At 43.3% G+C, this 15,000-nt stretch overlaps 1 protein-coding gene across 4 annotated transcripts in view; it reads left to right on the top strand.

The window, feature by feature from the left end:
- Window positions 1-15,000, top strand: part of LOC106875085 (protocadherin alpha-3) — a 229,776-nt gene that overhangs the window by 141,213 nt on the left and 73,563 nt on the right. The gene's annotated exons all lie outside the window — the stretch shown is intronic.

The raw sequence follows: 15,000 nt of genomic DNA, 5'->3' as shown, positions 1-15,000 counted from the left end.
TGAGTATACCAACGACAAGGTCATTCAGGCCATAGTCTTGATTTGACAAAAAAAAAAAAAAAGAGAAAATTAATTAGGCATTAATCTTCATAAAATTAGGTCATATATTTAGTATAACATCATCCAGGTCATGCTAGGTCACACCAAGTCACAGATTTGGGGTAACATTAAAGCAAGTTTTGTCAGATCACATTTTGGATATACAAGGTCATTCAGGTCATAGTCTTGATTAAATAAAGAAAAAAAAAATTTTTAATCAATTTAGGCATTGATCTTCATAAAATAGAAATTATCTTTATTTTCTTTCATTTAAGTTTTCTGGAAAAAAGAAAAGGTTAGAGTTTTTTCTGCTGTCCTTACACACAACTATATAAGTGTGCTCCCAACCACATAACAGCTATTTCGTGTAGAATCTACTACTACTACTACTACTACTACTACTACTACCACCACCATCACCACCTACACTACTACCACCACCACCACCACCACCACCACCACCACCACCACCACCACCATCACCACCCACACTACTACCTCCACCGCATCACCACCCACTACTACTACCACCAGCATCACCTACTACTACTACTAGTACTACTACTACTACTACTAGTTAATATACTCATGTTTGTGGGTTAATAGAAATGTGTTTGGGTGTAGCGTAAATGTGTGTCTAAGTATGTTTAAATGGACGTGGACGTGTAAATGCTTGTCTAAATATATGCACGCGTATTTGTGTGCCTGTGTATATGTGTGTGTGTGTGCGCGCGCGTGCGTGTGCCTGCGCGCGCGTGTATATGCGACTGAGTGTCTTCACGTGTATTTGTAGGTGCCCTGTAGTGAAGAGTGTGTTCCTATGCGTTTGTGAAAGTGTAAATGTGTTTACGTGTGTGTATGTGTGTGAGTGTGTACGCACGTCTGTTTTTACGTGTGTACGATGTTTCTTGTGCTTGTACATGTGTATGCGAAGGTGTCTCTGTGCACGGCTCTCTTTTTCCTCGCTTTTCTTTCTGTCACCTTCCGTCTCTCTCCCTTTCTCTCTCTCTCTCTCCATCTCTCTCTCCCTCTCTCTCCCTCTCTCCATCTCTCTCTCTCCTTCTCTCTATCCTTCAGTGTGTGTGTGTGTCTAAGGGCCTGGATATTGAGGTGACTGAAATAAAGTCAATATACTTGCATTGCTTGCAGTATTTGCAGTGTACAGCTAACAAACCCATTGAAACTGAAGTAAAAATGAAAACGAAAATAAAAAGTAAAATAAAATAAGTGTAAATAAATAAATAAATATAAGGTGAAATAAAATGAAAAGAACAACGACATCATCTTCATCATCATCATCATCATCATCATCATCATCATCATCATCATCAACATCATCATCATCATCATCATCACCAACGTCGTCGTTGTCATCAACAACAACAAAGACAGTATAATGAATTTCCTAAATATTATAGCAAATATTATTATCATTATTATTATCATTATTATTGATGGCCGAGTTTGGTAGGGTATCGGTCTACGAATCAAAGAACTATGGGTGGAGTCTGGTCCACTTGTCTTCGCGAGTAACCATGGCAAAGAGATTTAAATTCTCAACTGCACAATTCCTGTCGTCGTAGTCGTCGTAATGGTTGTCGTTGGTGATAATGATGATGATGATGTTTTGCATAACGTTTGTCATGATCAGAGAAGACTCACAGTTAAAGGGCAGAGCCATCCATGGCCATCCTGTCATATCATTTTTCGGGAATCGGGTATCCCAAAGTCCATTGCCTAACATTTTACTTGTTTCAATCATTAGACAGCGGCCATGCTGAAGCACGGCTTTGAAGAAGTTTTAGTCGAGTGAATCCACTCCGGTATTTATTTATTTGTTCTTTAAGTCTGATACTTATTTTATCAGTCACTTTTCCCGAACTGCTAAGTTACATGGGCGTTAGCACACAAACCGGTTATGAAACGGTGGTGGGTCACAAACACACACACACATACTACGGGTTTCTTACAGTTTCCATCTACCAAATTCACTCACAAGGATTTGATCAGCCTTAGGCTAAAATAGAAGGTTTCACGGAGAGCGACCGAACCCGGAACCATGTGGCAGGAAAGCAAGTTTCTTATCACACAACCACTGTTTGCTTTTCAAGATCGCAGGGTGTGGTTTAAGGAAGATTTCCTTGCTATTTCTAGCCTGTCGAGATCCCACACAGAGCAACTACCTTATTGAGTTTAACAGTATCTAGGTACCATAGGGTTGTGTACTTCACATGAGGAGGTGATGCTATGAAATTGGTTTCGTTTGGTTACAATCATGATTTGAAGTAAGGTACTGGGTATTCTACTTGACCATCTATTCCTAGTTTTTCCACTGACTCAAAGTGCATGGAGCCCGGGAAAGAGAAGAATGGTAGATGAAGTGGGAGTAAAAAGAAAACGATAGTAGGGTAGTGAAACTCATAAAGGAGAAGACGAAGGAAAACAAATAGCAGGATGTGTTGGGGAGGGCTCATCTCAACCCTTGCAAGCATGGAAAAACGAACGTAAAATGATGATGATGAAAAAGAAACATAAACCAAAATGATGAGAAATGAAACTGCATTTTGTAATTTGAATTCGTTGACAGAATCTCTTCTTGGTTTCTGTGAGCTCCAAAGCCTCTCTCTGTTGGCTGCTATTTCTATAATGTTAACCGACTATGGAGAGATGCTCCGTTGTGTTCCCGCTTGGCTGAGGTTACGACAATAGGTACAGCTTATATCGTGGCACTTCGTCGGTTGCGACGATGAGGGTTCTTTCCAGTTGATCCAATCAATGGAACAGCCTGCTCGTGAAATTAACGTGTAAGTGACTGAGCATTCCACAAACACGTGTACCCTTAACGTACTTCTCGGGGATATTCAGCGTGACACAGGGTGTGACAAGGCTGGCCCTTTGAAGTACAGGTGCAACAGAAACGGAAAGAAAGAGTGAGAGAAAGTTGTGGTGAAAGAGTACAGCAGGATTCACCACCGCCCCTTGCCGGAGCCTCGTAGAGCTTTAGGTGTTTTCGCTCAATAAACACTCACAACGCCCGGTCTAGAAATCGAAACCGCGAATCCGTTGCCCTAACCACTGGGTCATTGCGCCTCCACACAGCTTATATAGGGCGGAATGAATTACTGTCAGTTCTGTTAAGAGTAAAATTTCCTCCTTTCTAAAATTATTCTTGTGTCAAAGTAAGAAAACATATTTTCCCTGCCAAAACCTGTCCTTACTACTAAATAAGAACACTAAATACGAAAAATCAATGTATTATTTTATACAAATTTAAGCCTCTCTCTTTTCCTTCTTACCAACCTCGACATTGACCTCAAATACTTTCTTGTCTGAAGAAGGACAAATCTCCTCAACATTACATTTCCCCACTCCTTGCTGTAAATTAACTCGACATAATTCAGTGTTATTTATCTACAAAATTTTTATGGATTCACTTTTGCAGACACAGATCGCTATTAGATTCTTTAAATACAGGATCATAACTTCGGCTACTATTGCTTACCATGGCCCAGGCATGTAATTCTGATGACACTACTTGTGAGGGCAGATTTAACTGTCTTTATTTGACAAAATCGATTCCAATTTGCAAATGTGCATAACATGCTGTCCTCCACACACATATATGCATAGAGTGATGGATTGGCAGAATAACGAAACCTTCGAATAGAATACTTTGAGGCATTCGTACCTGTTCTCTGCAATCTTAGTTCGAATTCTGCCCAGGTAGACATTACCTTCCGTTATTTCCAATTTGATATTTGTTAAATAAGCTCCAAGTCTTTGCCTTACACCATTTCGGGGTCGGTAAAATAAGTACCAGTTGAGCACCGGCGTCAATGTAATCGACTGGTCGCTTCCCTCAAACTTTCAAGCCTTGTGCCTATAGTAGAAAGAATTTCGGTGTAACCCGTAATTGAGAAGTCCAGCGCTTTTATATCCGTTTTATGTCACGCTGATCTGCTTGGACCTGCAAATTACACTAAGATAATCTGTGGAATGCCGAGCCTCTTGCACGTTTATATCACATACATTAAAGCGCATGGCCGCGCGTTGTATCGTTGAGCAAGACACTTTATTTCACATTTCTCCAGTTCACTCAACTGCCAAATAAATAAATAAAATTAGTACCTGTATTTCAAAGGACTGGCCTTGTTGCAACCTGTGCCACGCTAAAAGTTCCTGAGAACTATATTAAGGGCACGCGTGTCTGTGGAGTGCTCAGCCACATCCACATTAATTTCACCAACAGACTGTTCTGTTGATCGGATCAACTGGAACCCTCGTCGTCAAAACAGTCGGAATGTCAGTTATTTTGCGAACAAGAATTAAGTTAAACTCGTGGCTCTCAACCGGGTTCCATATGATCCCAGGGTGTCCATATAAAACTTTTAGGGGTTCACGCAAGCAAAATGGTAAATTGAGGATTCACAGTAGCCTATTAAGGGGCCATGAGAAAATTTCTTGCTTTGGATGTGTCTAATGCAAGAAACTGCGAAATTTCTTTAACGTTTTACTTAGTTCAACCTACACAAGTTAATATATGAAAACCTAAATAGGATAATCGACCACCACATATACATACACATATAGAACGATTCCCTTATACAGACAGATAAATCAACACACACATACACATACACATAGACACATCCACATCTACATATTTGTACACATACACATACATACATGCATACAAATACCTCCATAATCACATACAGACATACACAGACATGCACATATGTACACACACACACACACTCATACACACACACACACTCACTCATACACAAATACGCACATACAGCCACACATATATGTACATATACACCTATATCCCTCTCAATCACATACTCACATGCACACACATATATATAGCCATACACATATGTACTCACGTACCTACATACACACACACACACACACACACACACACACAATCACATCCGCACACACACACACACATACAGCCACACACATGTACACACATACCTACAGATGTGCATACACATACACACGTATACAGCCACACCTATGTACACACAGACATGCAAACACACACGTACACACAATCACATACACATATACATACAGCCACACACATGTATACACATACCTACACATACACATACACATATACAGCCACCCACCTATGTACACACAGACCTACACACACATACACCCATACCTACACACAAACACACACACTATCACATACACACTTGCACACACAGACCCACACACGCGCATACACACTATCACATATACACATACACACACACATGTACACACAGACCTACACATGCACACACACAGACCTAGACACACACAATCACATACGCACATACACTCATGCAGCAACACACATGTACACACAGACCTGCACATGCACATACGCATACACACATATACAGCCACACACCTATGTACACACATACCTACACATCCACTCACACAGACCCACAAACACACACACACACACACAATCACATACGCTCATACACTCATACAGCCACACATATGTACACACAAACCTACACATGCGCATACACATGCGCACACATACAACCACAGCCTATGTACACACAGACCTACACATGAACACACACAGACCTACACACACACACACACACACACACACACACACACCCGCACACACACACACACACACACACACACACACACATACACGCACGCACGCTCACTTCCAAACGCTCACACATCAACTGACTCTGGTTCAACAATCTTCATATTTCTGCTTATTAGAGTCACTATTTTCAATGACTTCCTCCTTTCTATAAAAGGAACATAAAGTCCCTCACACTCTCACCTTCTCCCCAATACTCCTCTATCCTCCCCTTCTTTCCTCCTCCTTCTTCTCTGTTCACTCACCTATTTTGTTTCGTTTTGTTTTTCTGTCTATTTTGTTTCTTTTCGTATTTCTTTCATTTATTATCATTGTTAGTTGTTGAAATATTACCCAAACAAGCTGAGACAGTTGCTCCGCCATTCCAAGGTCTTCTTCTTCTTTGCAGTCCATTATCAATTCACTTCTTTGCTATGGTTTCTCTTCTCGCATTCCTTCCACTCTGGTTTTATACTACAACATTCATCCCACAGTTGTCGTCATCGTCATCGTCGCCGCCGCAGCCGCCATCACCACAATCATCAAATTCACCAACACCACCATCACCACCACCACCATTATCGAAACTATCATCATCATCACCATCACAACCACTACCACCACCACCAACAACAACAACAATATCATCATCATCATCATCATCACAACTATCGCCACCACCAGCATTACCACCGCCACCACTACCGACGTCACCACCACCGCCGCCGCCGCCGCCACCACCATCATCGCCACAACCACTATCACCACCACCACCACCACCACCAGCATTACTTTCGCCACCATCACCGCCACTACCATCAACTCAACTACGACTACCACCAGACTGCTTCAATTACCACTACTACCATTCGCACTACCATTATAATCTCTACCATTGCCCCCATCGCCGCCGCCGGCGGTACGTAGACTATTTTACACTAACCATTACATGAAATTTCACATGTGGTAGGTAGACTATTGTACACTAATCATCACATACAATTTCACATGTAGTACAGAAACTATATATTCAATTCCACATGCGGTACGTTACATATTTTACATTAACCATCACATACGATTTCCCATGTGGTAGACTGTTGCACATTAGCCATCAGATACGATTTCACATATAGCAGACTGTCACACATTAATCATCACATACAATTTCACGTGTAGTAGACTGCTGCACCTCAACTATCAGCTACAATTTCACATGTAATCGACTGTTGCATATTAATCATCACATGCAATCATCACATGTAGTAGACTGTTGCACATTAACCGTCGTCCCCACTAGAACCTGACGTAAATTGTTATACATTAGCAATTCTATACAAGTAACTGATGACTCCAATAAACACAATAAATCTGAGCTTTTAGTGACTGAGATGGTTAAAACCTGAAAATGTTTGCTGTTTTTTCTATTGACAACATATAAGCGAGTAGGAAAATGCTTCAATAAATATGATTTTGGATAGCTGTCGCAATGTTCAGTAGGTCTATCGTTGAGAATTTTGGCAGTCGTATGCCATCTAATTAACTGAGAATGGGCAGCACAAAAGTTGGAAATGATTCTTGAAATAGAGAACCATCTGATGTAGACAATTTTTCCGATTTTTCTTTGTTACCTATGACTTGTTTCGGTCATTAGACTGCGGCCATGTTAGGGCATCGCCTTGAAGAAGGTTTTTTTTAGTCGAATGAATCTACCCCAGTATTTATTATTTAACCATGGCACTTCCTCTATCGGTCTCTTGCCGAACAGCTAAGTTACGGGGACGTAAACACACCAACACTGGATGGCAAGCGGTGGTAGGAGACAAGCACAAACGCACACATACGGACACACACACACCATATATATATATGTATTTATATATATATATATATATATATATATATATATATATATATATATATATATATATATATATATATATATATATAAAACGGGCTTCTTTCGGTTTCCGTCCACCAAATTCACTCACAAGTCTTTGGTCGGCCTGAGGCTATAGTAGAAGACACTTTCCCAAGGTTCTTAAAAGTGGGATGGACTATTTTTCACGATTCCCTGCAGCGACTTTTATTTTCTTAACACCAAACACACCATGAAATATCCTTTCTTCTGACAATCAGTGCTGCTGTGATTGCAGTTGCTGCTACTACTGTTACTGTTGTTTTTGCAGCTGTAGTAGTCACCTGCTTCTGCTTGTGGTGTTTCTGTTATTGTTATGGTGGTGGCGGTAGTGGTGTGAGAGGTGTCGGCAAAAATGGAGGGCTCACATCTCTTTTTTGTTGCGGGCAGAAAACTTTGAGGTGATTTATGTCCATGCACAGGTGACAGCTTGGTTGTCTGTCCTCAACATTCACGTGAAGCTTTGTGCCATCTGGTAGGCGTATGTAGTCCAGGACAACCTCGACGCTCTTCTGGTCAGCCTGTATTAATAGCTACATCCCCTGTCCTAACCAGTTCTGCTCGTGTATTTTCTTATTTCTTTATTGCCCACAAGGGGCTACACATAGATGGGACAAACAAGGACAGACAAAGGGATTAAGTCGATTATATCAGCCCCAGTGCGTAACTGGTACTTAATTTATCGACCCCGAAAGGATGAAAGGCAAAGTCGACCTCGGTGGAATTTGAACTCAGAACGTAACGGCAGACGAAATACCGCTAAGCATTTCGCTCGGCGTGCTAACGTTTCTGCCAGCTCGCCGCCCTAACATATATATATTCAACTTTTTCACGTTTCACTTGAAAAGGAAAGTGAGTGTAAAGAGGGAAATGCTGCCTCTCAGGAATTTTGGTAGAAGGTGGATGAATGTAGCGTGAAAAGCTCGAGTGGAGGGGCGTAATCTATGCATGCGCCTCTAGGTCGAGGGTAGATGAAGTGGAGCGGGCACTTGCCCTAAAGGTTAGGGCGATCGTAGTTTTTGTGGGGTTTTCACGAGCAGCCTTTGGAAGTCTCCCTCTTTGGGAATTTAACTTATAGTTTTTATCGTTATCCTGTTTTTATATGCTTCAACCCCACTCTATTTGTGTTGCGTTGTCCTGTACCGTCCTCAGTCTTTTAGATAAACCCTCGGTCGTGAACAAAGAAACGATTTTGTCGATTTAATGGAGAGAGTGAGCTAATGTGTGGCATGAACATTTGATCTCTCTATAAACAAATCATTTGCGTAGATCGTTCGGCAAAAACTGAACGCTAATTTATCGCCTTCGACGGGAGAGTCAGTCCGTCATTATTATAATGATTCCTTTTCATTTTGTTGTAGCTGTTGTTCTTGTCATTATTGTTAGTGTCATATGCTTTCGTCTTTTTTTTAGGGAATTCTCATGGGAATTTTATGACCAGCTTCATTAGTAAACTTTTGTTTTGTTGTATTTCTTTATTTTTAATGTTCTGTTTTACTTGAAGTAATTTTTATTAAAACAACGTTTTTCAAATCGATTTTTAAACACTATTTTCTCAATTTGAGTGTACCATTGAAAAATAGAGGCGTGAGCATTGCCAGCCATTACTTCCATTTTGCCACCCCATTATCGCTCTACATTTCTTCAACGTTCCCTGGATTTTTCCACCGCCCTCAGAGAGGTGGCTCGACCCACTTTGGTAATAACTGTCTCGGACAGATATTGAAACAAAGACTATGCGTCTCTCACTCCCATCTGTTGTATGGCTATTGACTCTACTACTAAGTTCTTCTGTCCCTTGATGGGTTTTCTTTTTTATCCTGCAGAACGTTTAACGAAAACCATCCGCCTTACCAAGTAAGTTTGGTAGGGTTACTGATTTAGTCACATATAGACTAACAGTAAATGTACCAGCCTGTCTGGAACAAAATATGGTTGAATTTGAGTTCTTGAGGGGAGAATGCAACTCTTTAATCCTTACACTACAGATGATCATGATATCTGGGACAATAAAGATCTACAAGCTCTTCTTAAAATTTGACACTTATTACCAAAATTCTGTTGAGAGGCATTGCTTATATTTCAATTAATTTCGAAAATAATGAAAAATTTAGAAAATAACATAGTCATTATTTAGCTGGTGTTGGTGACCTAAATTAACATAGAATTTTGATGAAAAGTTTTGATTTGAATCATTTGAAATTTATCACAAAACTAGGAGTGGTCCCTGGCAGAATGGTGCCAAAAGGGTTGAAGGATAATGAAGTAAACAAGTTGCTTTCCTTCAAAGCCTTGCTACTAAGCAGGTGGCCTGTCAAAATTAACTGTAGATTAAAATCAGGAGATATATAAATACGTGTGTGTGTGTGTGTGTGTGTGTGTGTGTGTGTGTGTGTATGCGAATGCATAAATCTATCTATCTATCTATCTATCTATCTATCTATCTATTCTCACGGACGTGCTGTCACATCGGCTGCGAAGGTAAACGTTTATTTGACCTTTTACTGTCCACATTTTGTTGGAATTTTTAAATAATTTTGTTGCGAAGCACCTAGGCTTCATTTGTGTGTATTTTCAAGGGCAGGAATTGACCCCCAGGGGCAGTTTCGGCCCTAGCAAAATACAAAAATTTCCTTCTTGACATTTGAAAAATGTCGAGAAACATAATTTTGGAACGCTTGTCTTGTTCTTTTGACAAGCATTTCCCGAGGCTTCAGATGCCAGAAGAGAAAAAAGAACAGAATAGCGCGTGCTCATGCAGTGACAGGAACGCAGTTGCTGTAAACGTCACAAAGACTGTGATTACAGCTACTAACAGCCCTCTCACCACCACCACCAACACCAACAACAAAAACAAAACTGTAACCAAGGTTACAAAACCATGCGTAAAAACCGTCACAAATGTCTCTGACGTAAGCACCATTGCTGCTGACGCCATCATCACCACCACCAACGACAACAACAACAACAACAACAACGACAACAACAACAACAACAGCAACAACAAGGAAGTAAAGTTATCGGCCGTCAGCAATGACACCATCACCTGTTCAACAAACTCTGCTGCCACTACCACCACCTTTGAACCAGGCAGTACATACACCAACATAAACAAAAATATCCAGAAGAACTTGTCCGCCAGCACAACAAAAACAAATTTCGCAAATGCTCTAAAGGAAAAAAGAACAATAGTGACATTCACACAAAAACAAATAAAAGACACAAAATCCCTTCTTACGAAAGAAGGAGATGATGTCAGAATAAACATACCAAAAGATATTATAGAAATGAAAAACAAAAAGTGCATCATTTATAAACTGGTAAACACAAAAACCAGACGTGTAGAAAATGTTAGCACAGATAAAATTGAAGTTTGTCTTAGAAAAATTTGGCCTTATCAGAATCATGTCACCTGGGGAAGGAAATTTGGAACGGTGCAAGTGAGATTTCTAGATGAAAATTTAGCTAAACAATTTTCGACACTCTCTCTCCGCACAGATGACTTGGTAATGATACCGAGTTATCTAGGACAGAGAGTGACCAAAGTTATGATAAAAAATGTGCCATCGGAGGTGGACACCCAATGGCTGATATCGGCCGTGTGCCTGGAAATGGAGGAGGCAAATATTTTGGAGATTACGGTCGGAGAGGAAAAGAACTGGGGAGGGAAAAATCTGGAAATCCTTCTCCACATCACGGAGGAGGCTTCACAGAAAATTCCTCCAAACATTAGATTGGCAGAGGACCACAAGCTGTATGTGGTGGTAGAGGGCAGGCGACCTCGCTGTTACCTATGCAACAGCGAAGCACATCTGAAAAAGGACTGCCCTCTGGCCGCTAAACAAAAACAACAACAACAACAACAACAACAACAACAACAACAGCAACAACAACAGAAGCAACTACCAAATACTCCCAACAGAAAAACCTTACTACCAACACCACCAGCAACACAAAAAACAACAACAGAAATATCAGCAATAACCACAACAGAAAAGACAACAGAAACTGCAAAAACAGAAGAAAAAAAAGAAAATTCCAAGACTGCCTCTCCCTCCCCCATATCACATACACCACCCATAAATAACAAGCAGCCAACATCAATAAAAACAGCAACACAAACATTCACAGAAACACACACAGACGCACAAAATTTGCCGTTACCTCTTTCTGACTCCTCAGATCTCCCATCATCCGATGAAGAGAGTGGGGAGGAGTGGAAAATAGCTACGAAAGGAAAGAGGAAGCGCAGTAAGAAGAAAACAAAACAAAATGCAAACACAAACAAAGCAGGGAGATTCACATCTCCCGAAAATACTACTAACACCAATAGTAATATAAAAAAAACAATGCTAACAGCAATAGACAGTACAAACACAGAGTTGATGAATTACATCAACTCTAAAACAAACATCACAAATAACGATATCAAAACCAACAACCACCCACGTACAACACCGCCAAAACACATTAAAATTATTCATGTAACACCAGCATTACACAACACAATAAAATCCCTCTACCCCAACTCGGTAGGGGGATTCCAGAAATATTTGTGCAAGAAATTGTACAATAGCCTCCTTGGTGAAAAATCCAAGGAGGAAACAAAACTTTCTAACGGTAAGTAACACTTTGTTCTTTTGTTTTGTGCTTTAAAGCACACGTATAAATAGAATCATGGTGAAGATTGGTTGTGTGAATGTGCGTGGCTTAGGGTCCCCTTGGAAACAAGGGTACCTCTTAAATGACATCAAGTCACACAATTTGGATATCATAGCCATTAGTGAGACCAGACTCCATGAACCGCGGGCCCTAAAGTCCATGTTTGGCGGACAGTTTAACATTTATTTTTCTCCCTGTCTGCCGAGGATGGGCGGTAGTGGCACGGCGGTTCTTTTTCGCAAGAGTCTGGATCTCCAAGTAAAGACGATATTTACGGACCCGGAGGGTAGACTGGTTGTCCTAGATGTGGACGGCAGCGATGGAGGCGCTTTTCGGTTGCTGGCAGTTTATGTGCCTCCTTTAACAGGTCGGTCAGACTTCTTTCGACGTCTAGAAGTATTCCTGGGAACGTCTCGTCCCTTACTTTTAGTGGGGGATTGGAATGCTACCTTGGACACGCATCTAGACTACGTGGGGAGTGACAAAACTAGAAGGGGATGCAAAGGCCTCATAGACCTGCTCAGACGCTTCCAGTTGTCTGACAGGTACCGACTCGACCACCCAAATGTGCCAACGTGGACTTGGAGCAACCGCATTGGGTCGTCGAGATCGTATCTAGATAGGATAGTGTGTAGGACAAGAGATAGAGATAGTTTAGGATGTCCACAGTTCCACATAGTCAGCTACACGGATCACAAACTTGTGACGTGTACGCTAGACTTAGATAAGGCACATAGGCAGGGTCCCGGTTACTGGAAACTAAACGCGTCTTTCCCGTCGAGACAGGTTTTCAGAGACCGGATTAGCACGTTAGTAAAGAGGGCTTTGACGGGAGCCATCGTCAACAACAAATGGTGGTTTGCCCTCAAGAGAGCAGTAAGGGCGGAAGCAATAAGGTATAGCAGGGCACTAGCTGTAGAGAGGAACAGAGTAGAGGGGGAGCTAGTGATAAAGTTAGAAGAGGCATTGCGAAGTGGCATCGCATCCGACGTTTTAGCGGCGAGGTTGGCCCTCGACCAACACTTCAATGCTAAACACGAAGGGTGTGCTGTCAGGGCAAGGATGCGTGCTCTGAGGAATGAATGTGTTGGAGCCGCACGAGAGGCCCGGGTGGCGGAGGCGCAGCGGGGTAACAGAGCCACCATCCGGTCTCTGGTAGACGAATAGGGGCGCGAATTGCTCGAGCCGAGCAAGATGTGCGAGGCGTTTCAGCGGCATTTTGCCCGACTGTTCGGGAGGAGTGGCGAGCGAGAAGGCAGGGTGGACTTTAGTGCCTACCTGCACAGCTTGCCACGACTCTCGGCAAGAGAGGCGGAGTGCTGCGAAGGGGTCATCACGGCGGAGGAGGTGAGGGACGCGATGGCGGGTTGCTCGCCGGACAAATCTCCGGGTTTGGACGGTCTGCCCTACGAGCTTTACAACTGTATGCCAGACTTGTTTGGAGAAGTCTTGGCGGCCGTGTACTGCAACTGGCAACAGAACGGGAGCATTCCCGGTTTTGTGAGCCGAGGAGCGGTAACGCTGCTGAAGAAAGATCCAAACAAGGGGGACGCCATAGATAACTTTAGGCCCATCACTCTGCTTAATGCAGACATGAAAATTTTGGCCAAGGTGTTAGCCAAGCGGTTGGCGCTTGTCATCGAGAAACTGGTCGGCATGGAGCAGACGTGCGCCGTGCCAGGCCGGAGCATCCATGACAATCTCCATCTGATGCGCTACATCATAGAGAGGGTAGTTAAGGAACCTGGCATGGGTGGGACCCTGATCAATTTGGATCAATCCAAAGCTTTCGATAGGGTAGACCATCGATACTTGGAGGCCGTCCTCGAAGCGGCCGGCTTCGGTCCCGTTTTCCGCGGCTGGATGGCTGCCTTGTACACAGGCATCCGTTCGGTTGTTCGCGTCAATGGACGTCTATCGGGACCCTTCGACATTGCACGTTCGGTTCGTCAGGGATGCCCCCTGTCACCGCTCCTGTACGTATTGACTCTCGAGCCACTACTGCGGAAGCTGGCGACGCTGAGGGGCATCCCGCGAGAACTGGGGTGCGGGACGAGCGTGTCGGCATACGCGGACGACGTCACCGTCATAGCGTCTAGCCACGAGCACATCGAGCTTGTCGGCGAGACGCTGAAAGACTACGAAGCGGTGACGGGAGCGAAAATCAACCGGGATAAGTCGGTGGGTTTGCTGCTCGGCACCTGGAGAAGCAAGCCCATACCGTCCGGCAGCGCCTCAGTAGTGGGGCGCTGGACGGACGGTCCGGTCAAGTTGCTCGGAGTCTGGTTCGGTCCGGACCTGCAAACGGAGAAGAACTGGGACGAGATAACGAGTAGGGTGGCCACTCTCTGCCGGCAATGGTCCGAGAGCAAGCTGTCCCTAAAAGGTCGGGCGGAGGTGGCGAACGCGTACATCGCGTCCGTCATCGAATACCGCCTGACCGTCGTGCCTTGTCCCGATCGCGCCATCACCGAAATGGAGCGCATCCTCTTCCGCTTTTTGTGGAAAGGAAGCGTTCCGATGGTGAGGCGATCCGTTTGTTGCCAACACCCGCTGAAAGGAGGGCTGGGCATGCCGTGGTTGATGATGCGCAGACATGCGCTGAGACTGCGACATCTCCGGCTCTACGTAGACGACGGTGAGCAGGTGTGGTCGCCGTTTGTGCGACGCGCTTTCCCGCAGCTCGTCTCCATGACCGAGCTGCAGTCGTGGATCAAAAAGAGGCCGAGGAATGGCGAATGGCACCGTGAGTGTCGCG

Source organism: Octopus bimaculoides, chromosome 14, assembly GCF_046866305.1.
Source record: "Octopus bimaculoides isolate indiv1 chromosome 14, ASM4686630v1, whole genome shotgun sequence".
Taxonomy (NCBI): Eukaryota; Metazoa; Mollusca; class Cephalopoda; order Octopoda; family Octopodidae; genus Octopus; species Octopus bimaculoides.
The sequence above is the reverse complement of the archived record's forward strand: the minus strand, read 5'-3'. Positions and strand labels throughout refer to the sequence as shown.